Here is an 18,399-nt window from a genome sequence, read left to right as displayed (position 1 = left end):
AAGTTTACAGTAAAATCATAACTAGAATTGGAAGATCATATAAATATCTAAATATTTTATTTTAGAAGTGGAAGGCAAAATGTAGTCTCTAAATTTATAGAATGGTGTTCACTTTTTATTGGAAAGGCCTCAGTGAAGTAGCACTTTCCTCTGAATTACTTTTTCTAGTCAAGTTTTGTGCAAAGATTTATTTTACTTCTAAAGGTGCATTTATTTTAATGACTTGAGAAAAACACTCTCATTAATAGGAACACTGGTAAACACTACACATATATTTAATAAGGAAAACTAGTAAAAAGTGAATATATATTTAATGGGAAAATAGATAAAAAAAAAAGGGAAGATATGTCAGCAATGACCAAAACTTCTTTGGTGCAGGCTATGGTATTTTTATTTATTTATTCATTTTCATGAAGAAATCTTATGTACTTTGTTTTTGATATACTACCAACTAAACTTCTATGACTCATTTCCTTTGCTGGATTACTGTTTTCAGTATTGTTGTTCAAACATATGCACTGAAAACATCAATAAAGTAATTTTTATTGGTATGGAAACATTCATTCTCCATTTCATTTAAATTCTCATATCTTATCTAAGCCTGGACTCCCTAAGATGTGTGCAAAGTTGTAAGCAAAGTTCGAGGTTATATTGCAAGTGGTTGTGTAATTTAGCACTTGTGTGAAATTAGCGATTTTTATTTGTTTTGTTGTGTTTTTTTCTCAGAAAATTACAGTATTATAGTGTATTAGTGTAGATTTTTGTGATTTTAGGGGAATTATCACAAAAAAAAGTAACATTTTTATTGTGATATTGTTGGTATGCCACCAATGTGATGAAAAATGGTGGCAAAGACCATGTTACCTGGCGATTTGAATTTGCAGGATATTGTTCACTGCAGTGCATGCAAAATGTATATGTCGAGAAAATTAAAGAATATGTGGAAGGAGATTTAAAGTGGACAGGGAGAGAGTATGTATTAAGTGTTTTGAAAGTGAGTGTCTGTTAGGTGATTAGAACACAACAAATACCAACAATAAGATGGAAAACTATGTTAGTAATATCGAGGGTGCTGCCATGGAAATAGAGGAGAAGGAAATATATATCAATGAAGAACCGGTGTGCTTAAATGTTATTCTTCATCGGACAAAGTGCAAAATTAAAAAACTGCAGAAGCAGCAAGAGTTAAGCGGGGGCAAAAAAAGAAAGAAGCAGGTGATGATAAAAAAAAATAAAAATAAAAAAATCAGCTAAAGCCTTTTATTCCCTTATAGGGAGTAGGCGAGGCCTTTATACCCTATCTAGCTTTTGGAGACTGAGTGGGCAGTTCAATCTTTACTGGTAGCCAATCAGAGATAGCTGGCCCATGTCTATCACTAATTACAGCACCCACCGATGAAGAGGCTAGCAGACAAGTGCTGCCATCTCTTGGTACCTAACCCTAACAACATGTTACTGTCTGAAATAATGTGGGCACTACAGTCGATTTTCTTGAGTTTACGGGACGAAAAATCTGAGTTTCTGGGAGGAAAAACCCGCTTGCTCGTGCCAGAGATCGACTAACTCGGGAATCGGCCGAAGAAAGGCTTACAAAAAGTTCTTCCAGTCGGTGACTAGACTTGAACTTAAGTCTGACTTCGAGCGACCAAGCGCAGAGGACGCAAGCGCCACTTCCACTGAGCTACACAAGCCTAAAGCAGGTGATCCAAAAGAATAAAAAGGACTGACTGAACAAACAAGAAAAACAAGTTAAGGAGAAAATTATGCATGGAGACTCAATAATCAGGAGTAATTAATGAGAGTATGACAAAATCGTGTTTCAAGGGTGCAAAAATTCATGATATAAGCCATGCCATCCAGATGCAAAAAGATAAGGTGAAGGAAATGATTGTCTTGGTTGGTACCAATGATCTGAGAGGTGAGAAGCATTCTATGAGGGAGGATGTAAAGGAGTTGTTAGAAGAGGCAAAACTGAAGAGCAAGAAGGTAAAGATTGTAAGCCTCCTACTCAGGGTCGGTGGAAGCGGTCATGCAGAGCATGCAGGTGCCGCTACGAAGGGGGCGCTGGGGCACGGGTCATAAGTTCATTTTTAAGAAACAAAATTTTTATCATAAATAAGGCCGGATACACCGAATAAAAATTAAAAAAAAATTGGATATTGCCGGCTGTTTACAATTTTGCAGTGAGAACAGGCTAAATGCTTGCCTCCAGAATCTAATATGAAACGGCGAACGGTTTTTATACGCAGAAACGAATTTTCATACAAAATATTTGTTGCTACGTAACCAGTCATATGGTACTGTAAAAACTCGATTGTAGCTTAAATATTCCAAAGCACGTTACATTCGATTGTTTACTTAGGTTAAGTCCCATGTGAATATTGTAAAAATAAACTTTGTTTGTCTTTGTATAGTTTGTTTCAGATGTTATTGTAAATAACATCTCTGGAAGTTAACTGTATATACTGCTTTAATAAGAATATGTTAGAGTGTTAAAAACAAAGGCAATGTTTATATCGCCGAAGCTGCATGTAATAGATCTACATGGCGGCATTAGAAAGATTGTTATTAAAATTTGTTTGTATGAGAAAGGCTTGCAGGCTCTAAGTGTAAACATCTGCTAAGTCGGTCAGAAAGAATCAAACAACTTTCCAATGGCCGGCAACTTACAATTAAAAGAAAGCGGAGGAGAACAAAAGGCGTGCCGAACTTGAAACTTAAGATGAAAGAATCATACTGATTCTTTGAAGGTTGCCAAACTTCATGCAAGGTCTCAGAGGAGGTATAATAAAAAAGGACTGATGCAAACAGAAGGGGCTGCAAGGATCTAGAGATCGCTGCAGAAATAGAAGTGGCCCGGTTTCAGAGATGTCCACAGAGAGACAGGAGAGGCTGCCTGGTTCCAGACACTGTCAAAGAGGAGGCAGCTCAGTTCCTGACATTGCTAAAGCTGCCCGGTCCCAGACGTTGCCGAAGAGAGACAGAGCTGCTCGGTTTCAGACATCGTCAGAGCATCCCAGATCCAGACGTTGGTTGAGAGAGGAGTTTTCCGCTTCCAGAAAGGAGCTTCTCGGTTTGAGACGTCGCTAGAGAGAAACGACTTCTAGGCCACAGACAGGGCTTTCAAATTGCCGAAAGGAGAAGTCCCAAACACCATAGAAGAGAAAAGTTTACAGTCCAGAGGGATCCTGATTGACAGTTGACAACAGTTTCATTTTTCTTGGAGGCGGCATTTTCAGTTTCATAGAGTTGGCAATTCAAGCTACTTGAGATGGCAGTCATCCAGGCATTTTCAGCGAGCCCAAGTGGAGGAGAAAAGGCGAGGCAAATTTCCCGAAGTACCTTCGCTCGTAATTTTTTCTTTTCGCCGTGGGAGAATAACATTTTTCCGGAACTGTACGAGTCCCGCTACATTCCCAATTAATATAGTCGAAGCCAAAATTCCAGATGAAGATCTGAGATGAAAGAATTGCCATAGAACTTTTAGTGAAGGACTTTTGACTAATTGTGAGATACAAAGCCTTTGTAAGTTTAAAACTTTTATATAATTCCTCGTATAGTGTATTAGAAAGACTTTTAAGATATGTGTTTAATGTTTAATAAGGTTAAAAAGTGTCCTTAAGAGAATCAATTGGCATGTTAGAAGTGGATATCAAATTTGTAAAGATAACTTAACAGAGAGATTTAGGTAACCTCTTCGAGTAAGCTTGGCATTTAATAAGTAAAATTTGTAAACTGAGAGTAGATAACGTTTTGTGTTAAAGAAAGTATTTTAAAGTTGAAGAAAAAAGGTTCTAAATTTTGCTAAAGAGTTTTTATAGAAGGATAGAGAAAGCAATCTCCCTAATGTTTAAATTCATGTACATTTCATAGTAATTTGACTTTCTTCTAGCATAGTACGTAATAATATAAACAAGAGAGATTCTGAGAGAGAGAAAGCACGCACAGCCACATTAGAATAACGGAGAATAAAGTATAGAGTAAAGAAAAAAGACATCACAAGTAATTAATAGAAATTACAAGTGTACAAAGTTAAAATAATAATAAAATTTTACAATGTCACAGTAATGACAGGATAGCAACAGTAGATTTATAACAGTACACATCTCAATAGGCTACTGACAGTAGCGCAGTGCAGACTATTGTTTCATCTCTGTGTCGTGTTGTGTAATAATTTTTTGTGGGTATAAAATAGAAATGAAATCAAAAATTAAAAAAAAAGTTATCTAGTGCACAAAATCATAAGTGTCATGCTGTGAAAGAAGCAGATGTTAAGAAACAGACTGGGGCTCTTAATAAATTTGTTAAAATATTAAAATATTCTGATGCAGATTGTAGCCAACTCGATACATCAGAGTTGACGAACCATGCACATCACCAGTTTGAATGAAAGTACTATTACAACTGTTGAACAAGATAACAAGACGCAGGATTTAAGTGAAAAACAGTTAGGAGAAGATTTAGTTGTAATTGACCACGAAATTAACACATTGTTAGTCTCTGTAAATTAAGAAGATCCAGGTGAATGGGGAAATATTGATGAAAAATTACGAGTTGTTTTAATTGAAATGGGGCATGTTCAAAAGAAGAATATAATATATCCCAGAGATACATATGGTCATAAATTTGGCGACACGTATTATAATAGAAAAATGGAAAACAGGGAGCTCGTGCCAAGAACATGGCTCATTTATTCCAAAACTTTAAATTCTGTTTTTTGCTTTTGTTGCAAACTTTTCGCACCTACTGAATCAAGTAGTCTTGTAGAAGGTTATAACGATTGGAGAAAATGCAAGTACAACTTTGCATAGACATGAGACTAGTTTAGCTCACATGAAAAATTTCTTAAAATGGAAGGAACTTGATAAAAATTTAAAAAACAAAACTACTATTGACTGCCAGACTCAAAGCATGTATGAAATGGAAAAGAAACATTGAACGAGTGTTTTAGAATGCTTGATTGAAATTATAAAATTCATTGGTAGACAAAATTTATCTTTTCACAGATCATCTGATAAATTATAAGAAAGGAATAACGGCAATTTTTTAAAATTAGTCGAACTGTTTGCGAAGTTTGATCCCGTTATGGAAAATCATGTTGAACGGGCCCTACAAGGAAACAATAGAGTACACTATTTGAGTAAAGACAGTCAAAATGAAATATTGGAAACTTTAAGTAAGGCAATCAGGGATACAATTTTATTATCAATTCGAAAATCTAAATATTCCATAATTTTAGACTGCACACCTGATGCAAGTAAAACAGAACAAATGACCATTATTATTCGCTTTGTTTCCTGTGACAATGGAATTGTCAAGATCAGGGAAAACTTTTTAGGTTTTGCAGATATATCAGATTCCACAAGACGTGGTTTATGTGCAACAATAGTGTAACAACTGGAAAAATTGAATATTCCCATTGAAGACATGCGAGGTCAAGGGTATGACAATGGGGCAAATATGAAAGGGAAAAAATATGGGCTCCAAAATTTGCTTTTGAACAAAAATCCTCGAGCTTTTTACGTGCCATGTGCTGCTCATACTCAAAATTTAATCATTAACTATGCAGCCAAAGTGAATGCAGATACAAATAGTTTCTTTGCAATTATTCAAGAAACATAAAATTTCTTTTCAAACTCTTACAAACGTTGGGCAATCCTTTTAAAGTTCGTAAAAAAATTAACATTGAAACAGCCATCAGAAATGCGATGGAGAATCGCGTTTCTGCAATCAGCCCTCTACGATATCACTTAGAAGTTTACGATGCACTTTTTGAAATTTTAAATAATGAAAATTTTCATAAAGAAACTCAGCATGAATCACAAGAATTATGTACTAAAATAAAGGACTACAAGTTTATTTGTTCTCTTATAATTTCGCATGATTTACTTAACAGAATAAAACTTGTGAGTAAAATGCTTTAAGACAAAACTATGAACATTACACTTGCTTTAGAATCTATCGAAAACTTAAAAAAATATTCTTACAAGAGTATCGATCAGATACAAATTTTAAAGAAGTTCTAAAAACGGCAAAATAACTGAGTGAAGAGGTGGTTGGAGAACAAGAATTTGAAACTGGTACGGAAGTTAGACGATGAAAGAAGGCACAACAATTTGACTACGAGCATCATGACGAAACGCCACAATCGCCAGAAGATAAATTTACAGTGAATGTGTTTTATACACTTCTAGACGTTGCAATGTGTTCGTTAATAGAACGTTTTGAACAACTGAAAACATATTATAATTTCAATTTATTGTATAGATTACTACAAATTAATAACGAAGATTTCCGAAAAAAGTGCGACAAGTTAGAGATTCTCTTGAAGGACGGCGACAATAAAGACGTAAATGCAATAGAACTATATGAAAAGTTATGTGCTTTCCAGGATATTTTTCAAAAGGATAATTTAAATATTCAAAACCCTTTCGATATTCCTTATTTTATTGTGTCCAATAACACTGGCCAACAAAAAAAAAAATTTTTCTGCTGATTATGATCTGACACTTGTTTTTTACTAATTTGGGTGCGCTGATTTCAAAGATCAAACCCATTTTTCTCTATCGTGTCAAGTTTTTCCTCTATGGCATTTTCTTTTTGCTAATTTGTAAGTTTTTGATAGTTTTAAGGAGGCAGTACTATTTAGAGGATCAAAAAAATCGATTTTTTAATATTATTTTCTGAAAGTATGTACTTTTAAAAATCTGTTCCTAACTTTATATCAAGAAATTCGAAAAATTCCCGAAGATATAACCCATTTCTCATTATTCGTTCCATATGCTTTCAAAGACCTTCGATTCCTGCTACTTGAATTTTGTACAAATATTTACACTGTCAAATGTTCATCAGTATCAGCATCAACAAGTCCTGACTATTTTAATTCTATTAAAACATTTGCAGCAGATATTCAACACTCCGTCAAGGTTCAACTTTAATCTTGCAGAATAAATTTTTATTCCTCTTTATTCATTTCTTCTAATACTGTCTTCTGGAACAGAATTTTTCAAATCCATTGTTAACAAGTGTTTTTCTTTTTCCCTTGACTTTCTCCTAATCCATAAAAAAGTTAAGTAAAATAGCATGCTAAATAATCAATACATTTCTGATGGGCTACAGTAGGTAATTCTGTGAGGCCTAAAATTGGTATGATGAGATTTTTATTTACTGTTTTCAAGGTCAAAGCTGTATAACTGAGAGGAGACCTCCACATAGCCTTTAAAGGAATGCAGAGAACCAACCAGGGCTTCTGACCTAATGTCCAATTCTCACCTTCTCGTGGTGCACCCTGTTAGGTATCAACCTGGATACTAAACGAACGAGGATGGGCTGGCAATTTAGGATTTAGCCAACCAAATTGTATTCCTATTGGTTAAACCAAAATACAAAATGATGGTACAACATGACAAAATTTCATGCCAGCTGTGGCGTCGCCCGGTTAAACAAGGCACCCCCTTTGTTTTTGCCAGGGAACCAGGAAGAACAGCAAAAAGTCAGCTACTGGAACAAATCTGAAAACACACCCCAACTCAACATCACCAGAGTTAAAGATCGGTACTAGCAACATAAGAAGCCTGAATGGCAAAGAAATTGAGCTAGCTGAGGAATTAGATAAGTACCATATCGACATAATAGGGGTTACTGAAACAAAAAAAAGACAAAAACTGGTGAGATCTTTCTGAGCAATAAATACAAAATGATATATTCAGGCAATGACAATCAAGAAAACAAGGAGTACCCATAGAATTCAACACAAAATATGAGGCTCATCTTCTTGAATGGCAGGCGGTGTCAAGTAGAGTGATTTGGGCAAATATCAGAATGGGGAATTGGACAATGAGACTTATTTGTGCATAAGGTCCCACAGAAGGCTCTACTAAGGTAGAATTGGAAGACTGTTTTGAGGCTCTAGAGAAAGCTACTGACACAATGAAAAAGGAAAAGTTGGTCCTTGTTGGGGATCAAAATAGCAGAGTAGGAAGTGATTGTCAGACATATAAAAATGTTTTGCAAGAATTTGGAGAAAAGAGCAAAGCTAATAATAATGGCAAATATCTGTTGGATTTCTGCTCAGGACATGGACTGGTTATTACTAACACCATGTTCCTACATAAAAATGTGCACACATTCACATGGAGAGAAGAGGCAAGGAATAAGAAAAGTCTCATTGACTATGTTATTGTTGGTAGTGATAGTGATGTTTTCTCCCTGGTGCAGGACACCAAAGTGTACAGAGGATTTGAAATTGGAAGTGATCACCATTTAGTCTTGAGTAGGATAAAATTGAATTTCATATTGAAAAGAATAACATGTAAGAAAGTTTTAAAGCGAATAAAAGTTGAGCAGCTCTCAGATGTTAACTGTAGACTAAAAAACACAAAGATTATTGAAGAAAAAATGAAAGAGTTTGAGAACAGGAACCAAACCTTGGATATTCAGTGGCAAGCCTTGAAGAAAACCTTGATTGATTCAGCTAGAGAGGCATGTGGTGACGTTGTCAGCAAGAATAGAAAAATTAGAACTCCATGGTGGACACTGGAAGTTAAAGAGGCAGTGAAGGAAAAGAAGAAATCATATCAAAAGTTCGTGGTAAATAAGTCAGCATGTGCTCTTAGAGAATACACAGACAAATGTAAGAAAGCTAAACAGTGTGTAAAACTAGCTAAACAAAAGTCACAGGAGGACTTTGGCAAGAATATAGAAAATAAATATCAAGAAGGTGGCAAAATATTCTGGAGGTTGTTGAAGAAGCTTAGGAATGCAAGAAAGAGTGCTGTAAAAGGAGTTAGAGATGATAAAGGTGATATGAAAACGGGAGAAAAAGATATCCTTGAAGTATGGAGTAATTACTTTGAAAATTTGCTAAATGAAATAAGCAGTGATGACAGCACAGTGATAAACAACACTGACCAGGCATGCAGTCAGGAATAAACATCCATACTTGAAGTAGAAAAAGCCATCAAAGGCTTGAAATGTGGAAAGGCAGCAGGAGTGGATGATATTCGACCAGAAATGCTGAAGTATGGTGGTATAAAAGTCTTACAGTGGCTGCACTGCATAGTTCAGAATGCCTGAACAGAGGGACGAATTCCCGATGATTGGAGTAGAGCTCTCATAGTACCCATATATAAAAAGGGAAATAAAACTGAATGTGAGAATTACAGAGGTATATTCCTACTACGTGTTCCTAGTAAGATATATGCAAGTATACTTGAAAAACGGTTGAGAAGAATTGTGGAAGAAAAGCTTGGTGAAGAATAAGCTGGATTCAGGTCAAATAGAGGCTGTCATGATCAGATCTTCACTTGATGACAAATAGTGGAGAAATCATGAGAATATAACAAAGATCTGTATTTAAGTTTTGTCGATTTGGAAAAGGCATATGGCAAGGTGTCAAGAGAGAAGCTATTCAATATGCTGCAGTTATATGGTGTCAATGGGGCATTATATCAAGCAATACTTAGTATTTATTTGAGTTGAAAGTCAGCAGTTAAAATTGAAGGAAATACAGGAAGATGGTTTAATATGTTAAATCTGGTGTGAGACAAGGTTGTCCATTATCCCCTCTGTTATTCATTATCTATATGGATCACATTATGAAGGAAAGTTGTATTAAACATGATATCAAAATTGGAGATGTTAATGTCAGCTCTTTGCTTTATGCAGATGATGTTATACTTCTAAATAAATCCGCTACAGGTCTGCAAAATTCTCTGACTAAATTGAATAACTGTTGTAATAGATATGGTATGAAGGTCAGCATTAAAAAAAAGACAAAGACAATGAAAATAGGCAGAATCATTGAAAATGTCAACTGTGTTATGAATGGAGAACCAATGGAACAAGTAAAACATTTCAGCTACTTAGGCATGATTTTTAGTGAAGATGGTAAATTAAATATGGATAACTTATGGATCTAAGAGCTGGGTCAGAAGTAAAGCACTTGACCAAAGACCAGACACCGCAGATATGAGAGTCCTGAGAAAGATTATATGCATGAACAGATGGTATGAATGGCAATATCATATTAAAAACAAGGATATTAGGAAAGAACTTGACATTGTCAGCATCCAGGAATGCGTTAGCAGAGCTAATCTCAGGTGGTATGGTCACTTAAACAGAATGGGCGAGAAAGATTAGCAAAACAAGTGTTCTCTGCCAAGTTGGCAGGAAAAGTACCCAGAGGAAGACCAAGATATAGGTGGATTGATACGGTACAAAGTGCCTTAGACGATAGAAATATAAGATCTGGTAATGTTGGAGTCTTGACAAGTAACAGACTGATTTGGAGGAAAATTGTAGATAGGAAATTAGTAATGATGTAAATTTTTCATGTAGTACTATCTTATCCTGTACACCCCTTGAGGGTATAAGGCAAGAATTTGATGATGATGTTTTTTTATTATTTAAATTTATTTATAGTGTACTCCTACTTTATGATCCTCCTCCATAATTTTATGATCAGTATAAATTCTATAAATCCTATTATGAGTGTATGAAATGTTGGGTCACAGAAGTGAGGCAACTGGGATTTGTATCCATCTAGAGTAGGTTATCAATCAACTGAAACCACATTATACAACTTGAAAATAAACTTCTTCATTTATTGTTAATTTTAAAGTCAATTACAAGGGTGGTCTGAAAAGTTCTCGGCCTTGACCATAGATGGAAACACTATCAGCAAGACTTTTTTTTTTTTTTCTAAGTTGGTACATCTGTCATAAGCATCCATGTGAAATTGCAAGTCATTCTATGAAGTAGTTTGTTTTATACAGCTGTGTGAAACAAAAGTGTTGTCTGTATTCCTTGAAATGGATAAAATTGAGCATCATGCAGTTATAAAATTCTTCGTAAAAGAAGGTTTAACGTCAAAAGAAATTCATTTGAAGTTCATAAAAGTTTATGAGCACTCTTCTCCTTCATTTTTGACAATTAAGAATTGGGCTGCTGAGTTTAAACATGGCCGTATCAGCCTCGAAGATGATCAACGGGAAGGACATCTAAAAAGTGTAATGACACCGGAGATCATTTATCAAACGCACGATATGGTAATGGACGACCGGCGAGTCAAAGTGAGTGAAAGACTATAGGCATTTCAAAAGAATGTGTAGGATATATTTTGCATGAAGTGCAAATGAAAATGTTTTGCACAAGATGGGTGCTGTGCTTGCTCACAGCAGATACTCAATTTTATCCATTTGAAGGGATACAGACAACACTTTTGCTTCAGACAGCTGTATAAAATAAACTACTTGATAGAATGACTTGCAATTTCACATGGATGCTTATAACAGATGTACCAACTGAGAAAAAAAAAAAAAAAAATCTTGACGATAGCGTTGCCATCTATGGTCAAGGCCAAGAACTTTCCAGACCACCCTCGTATGTACAGGATTATTATTAATATTATGTGACACCTTCAGGGAATCCAAAGACTCATCGAGGGAGAGTGTGCCAACAGCATCGAACGATTGAACCCCTTCCAACTACTAACCATACTCAAACTTGCTTAACTTTTTGGGAACCATTAGTAGCAGAGGCTCTACCAACTGACCAACCTTTGATTGCATACAAGCTATATAACAATACATTACACAAAGGTAAGATGAATCTAAATGTTTGTTAATTATTTACCTCTGGTGGGAAAAAAAAATTAAATTAAAAATAAAAATAAATTAATTTAAAATAAAGAAATAAAAAAAATAGAACTACATTAAACAATTTCTAAAGTCCTTTCATATTAAGATTTTTTTTCTGTTTGAGGTTGTTGTTCTGGATGCTATATGGGTTGAAGATGAGTCCTCCAAATTCTTGGAATAATTAATCCATCATTCATGTTCAGATTTGAATGATGTGTCAGCATTTCACAGGCTTCTTTGAATTTTCTTTCAAACTAGGTTTTCATGAAATTACTTAATTAGTGATTTTCCAATCAATTCTGTGGTATGTTTGGAGTGCATGGTCTGGCAGGCCTGTTTCACCATTGTGGAGGTATTTAATATGGTATTTGTGTTCATCTTTTCTAATTGGAATCGTGCATCCTGTTTCCCCTATGTAAGGTAGATTAGAGGTACACTGAATTTTGTAAACTCCTGTGTGGGCTAGGTATGGAAGAGCTATGTAAATTTCTTAATTTTGCAAGGGGTTTGAAAGTTGTCTTAAAATTGTATTTAATATCCAGACTCCAGAACTAAGAATTTGAAATTAGTAGCCAAATATCTGTAAAACAATGGCTACAATAAAAAAAAAAAAGTTAACAAAATCCTCCAAAAAAAATGCCATTAAGGAAAAAAGATTACAAGAATACACAGCCATACCATACATTATGGGCATTTCGGGAAAAAAAACAGAACACTAATTAAGTACAATATTTTTTTAAAATTCTTTCTTTTTTTTTTTTTTATTAATTTTTTAAAATTTATTTTTAATTAATTTATTTTTACTATTTTTATTTTATTTTATTAGTTTTTTTTCACCAGAGTAATGGCTAGGGTAAATGATTAACAAACATTTAGATTCATCTTACTTTTGTATAGTGTGCTGTCATGCAGCATGTATCCTATACATGTATGTTTTCCTGATGGTGAATTATCTAAATATGTTTTTTAATATTTCGACCTCAATACAGAGGTCGAAACGTCGAATGTTACTTAATAAGAAAAGTAATTATTCTAATACATGCGTTATGTCTTCATAAATTCTTCACTACTAATTTTTGAAAATCTCAGCTGCACTCAGGAATGCCTTGCCATCATGCTGCAGGAAAATTTCTTGAGTTCAAAAGAAATTATTTGTCATTTTTTTTAATTTTAATTTAGCTCAGAAACAGTAAATAATTTTTTCTTACTTAAACATTTTAAACATATTTAAAAATCATTATTTAAGAGTGTTATTTTAGTTCTGTTTTATTTTGTAGTTCAAACTGGGAACAAATCCTCAATTCATGACATTCAGCCTTAGCTATCAAGGAACCAAATAGGTCATAACAGCATGGGCTCACTGCATTTATTTATTTATTGTTTATTTAATTTAATTTTATTAAATGTGAATTTCACTCTCCAAAGGTTGAAAACCTATTGTACCATGCCTTGGCTAAGGTCAGATAATTTGGAAACCCTGCTGAAGCGACACCAAATATGGAACTTTTTTTTTAGGACTCTAAGAAACAGTTTGGTAATTTCGTAGGTGATGAAATTTGTTTAATACTTATTTTGGGATCTAAGTTTAATCAATAATAAGTTTAAAATTTATTATAGTCTAACCAAGTGGGGAAAAAACTTCCAAATACTATCATATCCTGTACACCCATTGAGGATAAATGTCAGGAATTTGATGATGATTACAAGATAAAGTACAACATTCTTGTAATGACGTTTGATGTTATATTCTTTCATAACAGCAACACTTTTATGAGAAAGAAGACAAAGGAGCTCACCCCCATTTTCAATGTACTTACTGTTCCATTCATCATTAAGCCTTTTTCCTTCATTTGCAATTTTACATTATCTTCAACCTATTTTTGAAATTATTTTTAAACAAAAGATATAATAATAGTATATCTTTGTTTAAAAACTGAAAATAATAGTTGATGTTATTGAATTATATTAAAAGACAGACCAGGGAACCTGACTGCAAAAGTGAGCCAGAATCTTGGTTTTCGGCAGATGAAGTCGCCTCTGTTATCCCCCCACCCATGATGATTCACACAGTTGACTTTTGCCAAGTTGCATGGCGATATCACAAAGTATAGATATAAAATAATTTTTAATTTATTATTCATATTAAAAAACATATTTAAATAATTCAACATACAGGCCACATGCCATGTAAGTATGGTCAACCTTTTACAGACCACCAAAAATGCACGTTTGGGAAAAAAAGTGAAAAACTGTCACTTCTGCAGTTTTTCAATTTTGTGGTGTGTCCTATGAAGGATAAAATTTAAGCACATTATTTCTTTATTGATATCCATTTCCTTCCCCTCTATTTCCATGACAGTACAGTCAACATTATTAACATAATTTTCCATCATTGCCTGCCGGTTACCTACCCATCTTAAGAAGTTATCTCTCAGCAGGTGTATAAATTCTATTTACTTTCTGCCAAGTGATCTTTCTTCCTTCCAGTCTATATCTCCATAGTGGAAGATCCCTTATAACAATCACTCGACCGGTACTCATTGTCTTAATTTGGTGATGCATGTCTTCCAGATCATCTTTGAAACTCCCTGGCCTATAGCAACAACCAACTATATATTTTGTCTTATTGGTCTTAATCTCAAAAGAACTAAAACTGCTTCAAATGAACAACCACCACCCTCCCACCAGTCTCCTATTCTTTTTGGTTGCAATTCATCTGAAGCATTCAGGAGTGCTCCTACAGATATCCTAACTTCCCTGAAAATGCTTAACTCTTCACATTCAATCTCTGTAACTATATCATCTACTTTTAGCAAAGTCTTACTAACACATATAACTTTTGGCAATGCCAATCAAGAAAAAGAAGGAGTAGCCATAGTATTCAACACTAAATACGAGGCTAAACTTCTTGAATGGCAGTCAGTGTCAAGTAGAGTGATGTGAGCAAATATCAGAATGGGGAATTGGACAATGAGACTTATTTGTGCCTATGGTCCCACAGAAGGTTCTATTAAGGTAGAAGTGGAGGAATTTTTTGATGCTTTAGAAAAAGCAACTGACACAATGAAAAAGGAAAAGTTGGTCCTTGTTGGGGATCTAAATAGCAGAGTAGGAAGTGATTGTCAGACATACAAAAATATTTTGGGAAAATTTGGAGAAAAGAGCAAACCTAACAATAATGGCAAATACCTGTTGGATTTCTGCTCAGGACATGGACTGGTTATTACTAACACCATGTTCCAACATAAAAATGTGCACACATTCACATGAAGAGAAGAGGCAAGGAATAAGAAAAGTCTCATTGACTATGTTATTGTTGATAGTGATGTTTTCTCCCTGGTGTAGGACACCAAAGTGTACAGAGGATTTGAAATTGGAAGTGATCACTATTTAGTCTTGAGCAGGATAAAATTGAATTTCATACTGAAAAGAATAACATGTAAGAAAGTTTTAAAGCGAATAAAAGTTGAGCAGCTCTCAGATGTGAACTGTAGACTAAAATACAGAAAAACTATTGAAGATAAAATGAAAGAGTTTGAGAACAGGAACCAAACCTTGGAGATTCAGTGGCAAGCCTTGAAGAAAACCTTGATTGATTCAGCTAGAGAGGCATGTGGTGACGTTGTCCGCAAGGATAGAAAAATTAGAACTCCATGGTGGACACAGGAAGTTAAAGAGGCAGTGAAGGAAAAGAAGAAATCATATCAAAAGTTCACGCAAATAAGTCAGCGTGTGCTCTTAGAGAATACACAGACAAATGTAAGAATGCTAAACACTGTGTAAAACTAGTTAAACAAAAGTCATAGGAGGACTTTGGCAAGAATATAGAAAATAAATATCAAGAAGGTGGCAAAATATTCTGGAGGTTGTTGAAGAAGCTTAGGAATGCAGGAAAGAGTGCTGTAAAAGGAGTTAGAGATGATAAAGGTGACATGGAAACGGGAGAAAAAGATATCCTTGAAATATGGAGTACTTACTTCGAAAAATTGCTAAATGAAACAAGCAATGATAGCACAGTGGTAAACAACACTGACAGGCATGCAATCAGGAATACATATCCATACTTGAAATAGCTTCAAATGTAGAAAGCCAGGCATGCAATCAGGAATACATATCCATACTTGAAATAGCTTGAAATGTGGAAAGGCAGCAGGAGTGGATGATATTCGACCAGAAATGCTGAAGTATGGTGGTATAAAAGTCTTACGGTGGCTGCACTGCATAGTTCAGAAAGCCTGGACAGAGGGACGAATTCCCGATGATTGGAGTAGAGCTCTCATAGTACCCATATATAAAAAGGGAAATAAAACTGAATGTGAGAATTACAGAGGTATTTCCCTATTGAGTGTTCCTGGTAAGATTTGTGCTAGTATACTTGAGAAATGATTGAGAAGAATTGGCAAGAAAAGCTTGGTGAAGAGCAAGCTGGATTCAGGACAAATAGAGGCTGTCAGGATCAGATCTTCATTTTACGACAAATAGTCAAGAAATAATGGGAATATAACAAACATCAGTATTTAAGTTTTGTCGATCTGGAAAAGGCATATGACAAGGTGCCAAGAGAGAGAAGCTATTCAATACACTACAGTCATACGGTGTCAATGGGGCATTATATCAAGCAATACTTAGTCTTTATTTGAGTTGTAAATCAGCAGTTAGGATTGAAGGAAGGAAGATGGTTTAATGTTAAATCTGGTGTGAGACAAGGATGTGAGGCAAGGATCATAATATGATCCATATAGATAAAGGAAAGTGGTATTAAATCTGATATCAAAATTAGAGATTAGAATTTTTTTAACGATACTTGTGACATAATGATTAGAAATATATACACGTTAGCACAAGAATAATGTTTAATTTGCCAAATATTTCGGTCTGAATATTACAGACCATCTTCATTATAAAGAAATATTTGGCAAATTAAACATTATTCTTGTGCTAACGTGTATATATTTCTAATCAAAATGAGAGATATTAATGTCTTTGCTTTATGCAGACAATGTTATACTTCTAAATAAATCTGCTACAAGTCTGCACGATTCCCTGACTAAATTGAATAGCTGTTGTAATAGATATGGTATGAAGTTCAGCAATAAAAAGACAAAGACAATGAAAATAGGCAGAAACACTGAAAATATCAATTGTGTTGTGAATGGAGAACCTGTGGAACAAGTAAAACATTTCAGCTACTTAGGCACGATTTTTAGTGAAGATGGTAAATTAAATATGGAAATAGACAACAGAATCAACAAGGTTGGTATGGTAGGAAGTCAACTGAATAAATCCATATGGAATAAGGGAGAAATTAGTCAGAACACTAAATTAGCTGTATACAAGACAGTGTTCAAACCAGTTTTAACTTATGGATCTGAGAGCTGGATCAGAAGTAAAACATTTGACCAAAGACTAGAGACCGCAGATATGACAGTCCTGAGAAAGATTAGAGGCATGAACAGATTGAATCAATGGCAATATCATATTAAAAACGAGGATTAGGAAAGAACTTGAAATTGTCAGCATCCAGGAAAGCATTAGCAGAGCTAATCTCAGGTATAGTCACTTAAACAGAATGGGCGAGGAACGATTAGCAAAACAAATGTTCTCCACCAAGTTGGCAGGAAAAATGACCCAGAGGAAGACCAAGATATAGATGGATTGATATGGTACAAAGTGCCTTCGACAAGTAACAGACTGATTTGGGAGAAAAATTGTAGATAGGAAGTTGGTAATGATGTAAATTTTTTATGTAGTATAAGGGGGACCGGAAAGTAATCAATTTTTTGAACTATAGTTTTAATATAAATTTTATTAAGAACAAATTAACATTATTCAATTCTATAATCGCCATCATTAATTATAACCTTACTCCAAACATCTACTAAGTTTAAAATTCCTTTTTTGGAAAAAGTTTTTTCTTTGGAGGTAAAAAATGAATATGAAACTCCTTTGGACATCATCTTGCGAATGGAAGGTTTTATTTCTTATGCTGTGTTCTAAGGACCTGAATAAGTGACAGTCACTAGGGGCAATATCTGGCGAATATGGAGGATGTGGTAGAAGTTCCTAACTGCCTAATTTTTTCTTGAGTCATTCTTGCAGAATGTGGTTTTGCATTATCTTAATGCAAAATTACCCCTTTTCGATTGATAGTCTTACTTTGTTCCATGAGTTCATAGTGAATAATTCCATGAATATCCCACCAAACGCACAACAGAACCTTTTGTGGATGAAGTCCATCTTTAGGTGTTGGAATTAGAGTTTGATTTGGAGAAAGCCACTGTTTTTTGTGTTTATTATTCTTATACAGTACCCATTTTTCTTCACCAGTTATGACTCGTTCCAAAAAGGGGTCATTTTGCTGTCTGGTCAACAATGATTTGCAAATCGCCTGTCTCTGTGCTTTGTTTTCTGACAGTTCATGTGGTACCCATAAACCCTGTTTAAGAACCTTGCCACTCTTATGTAAGTGCTCTTGGACAGTTGACCATGATGAATTAAGTTTCTCTGCTAATTCTTGTATGGTTTGCTTTGGATCTGATTCAACGAAAGTCTTAAGAGCATCGTCATCTAGAGTAAGAGGTCTTCCAGATCGAGGACGATCAGAGAGATCAAAATTTTTTTCTGCAAATCTCCTAAACCTTCACTGACATTTGTTAACCTTTAATACGCCTCCATAAGTTGAGCAAATGATTTTGGTAGCCTCAATAGCATTCTTTCCTTGGTGAAACAAAAACAGCACACAATGACATAAATGGTGCTC

General features: G+C 34.7%; 1 protein-coding gene across 3 annotated transcripts in view; it reads right to left on the bottom strand.

The window, feature by feature from the left end:
- Nucleotides 1-18,399, bottom strand: part of mute (gon-4 like protein muscle wasted) — a 469,386-nt gene that overhangs the window by 146,124 nt on the left and 304,863 nt on the right. The window lies entirely within an intron of this gene.

The sequence above is a fragment of the Typopeltis vanoorti genome, chromosome 16 (assembly GCF_054136105.1).
Source record: "Typopeltis vanoorti isolate ZY-2024b chromosome 16, IOZ_Tvanoo_1.0, whole genome shotgun sequence".
Classification (NCBI taxonomy): domain Eukaryota; kingdom Metazoa; phylum Arthropoda; class Arachnida; order Uropygi; family Thelyphonidae; genus Typopeltis; species Typopeltis vanoorti.
Note: the sequence above shows the minus strand (reverse complement) of the source record. Positions and strands in the feature narration are given on the sequence as shown.